The following is a 2023-nucleotide window of genomic DNA, read 5'->3' on the forward strand; positions in this document are numbered from 1 at the left end:
TAAAGTATGTTCAATAATCAATAGTGTAACGTTTACATCAGTGTTAAAATGCTTGTCACTACTGTAAATACTGCATACCTTAGCCTTTATCTTTAATATGCTATATTACAATGTATGTAGCTGCTTCTTTGCCATCTGGTAAGTCGCAGAATATGCAGGTGCATCTAAAAGAATAACTATATCATAGAACTGTTTTTCTTTAATTTAATAAAACAATTAATCATATATTCTAGATTCATTATGCATGAAGTGAAATATTTCAAACCTTTTTTGTTTTAATTGTGATTATTACAGCTTACAGATCATGAAAATCAATAATCCTGTATCTAGTATAATATTAGATAAGGATTTATAATACAGATATTTCGATCTTCTGAAAAGTTTATTCAAATATGTACTCAGTACTTGGTCGGGGCTCCTTTTGCAGAGATAAATGCATCAATTCTACATGGAGGCAATATATTCCATGATATTCTAATTATTTTGTGAGCTGCTCCTGTTTTCTGATTTCTATAATATAATTTGGTCTAGCAAATATAATACATCTCTTGATGGTCACATATACTTCTCTTCTCTCTCCAGATGCACTATTGAAATTTTTTGGGCCTCATACCACCTCAGCAGAGCCCAGCCCTGCAGCATCAAGCGCTCCTGTCCCCTCCACCTCAGCAGAGCCCAGTGATACAGCATCAAGCGCTCCTGTCCCTTCCACCTCAGCAGAGCCCAGTGATACAGCATCAAGCGCTCCTGTCCCCTCCACCTCAGCAGAGCCCAGTGATACAGCATCAAGCGCTCCTGTCCCCTCCACCTCAGCAGAGCCCAGTGATACAGCATCAAGCGCTCCTGTCTCCTCCACCTCAGCAGAGCCCAGTGATACAGCATCAAGCGCTCCTGTCCCCTCCACCTCAGCAGAGCCAAGTTATACAGCATCAGGGATAAAGGCTTCACCAATAGACCCTGCCGACTGGCCATCTGTTCTTACTGATAATGACAGGACAGAGTTTGTTCAGAGTGGACCATATCAAATGAAACCTAGTTTTATCTTTCCCAAACAAAAAGACGGGAGAAGGTGTCAGCAAGACTATTTTAACAGAGTCTTAATCAACGGAGAAAAAATCAAAAGAAGCTGGTTGATGTATTCAAAAAAGAATGATAGCTTGCACTGCTTCTGCTGCAAAATGTTTTCACAGAGAAATTACATACTCAATAGGGAAGGACTAAAGGACTGGAAAAATGCAAGTCACTTGCTCAAGGTACATGAAGAAAGCAAGGAGCACAACACAAACATGGCAACATGGAAGGAGTTAGACGTCCGTCTTGCCAGGGGGCTTACAATAGATATGCAAGAGATGGCCCTTGCTCAGGCTGAGAGAAATAGGTGGCGCGACGTTCTCCACCCGATTCGTGGCAATAATTCAGTCCTTAGCAGAGAGAAACCCTGGCTCTGAGGGGGTCCACAGACACATTAAACCAACCAGACAATGGCAACTTTTTAAAAGAAGTGGAGCTTATGGCCAAATTCGATCCAGTCATAAAGCAGGCATGTTGGTAGGGTGGCAAGTGGAGCTGGCAGTCACACACATTATATGGGCAAAATAATTTCAAAATGAACTGATTGACTCAATCAGCTCTAAAATACTGGACACAATTGTGGAAGAGATAAAAACGTGTAAGTATTTCTCCATCATTTTGGATTGCACTCCTGATCTGAGTCATAAGAACAACTCTCTGTTATTGTCAGGATAGTATCACTAGTAGACAAACCACAGGTTAAAGAACATTTCCTGGGCTTTCTTGTGGCAGAGCAGTCAACAGGGGAAAGTTGACATTGCTCATTCTCAAAAGGCTGGAGGGAACTTAACATCCCCTTTGAGACTGCAGAGGACAGTCGTATGACAACGGTGCCAACATGAAGGGGTAAGAATAAAGGTGTTCAGGCTAGGTTGCTTCAGCAGAACCCAAGAGCTTTTTTTGTCCCTTGTGGTGCTCCACACCTTAAATCTGGTGGTAGCTAATGCTGCAA

The sequence above is a fragment of the Gymnodraco acuticeps genome, unplaced genomic scaffold, assembly GCF_902827175.1.
Source record: "Gymnodraco acuticeps unplaced genomic scaffold, fGymAcu1.1, whole genome shotgun sequence".
Taxonomy (NCBI): Eukaryota; Metazoa; Chordata; class Actinopteri; order Perciformes; family Bathydraconidae; genus Gymnodraco; species Gymnodraco acuticeps.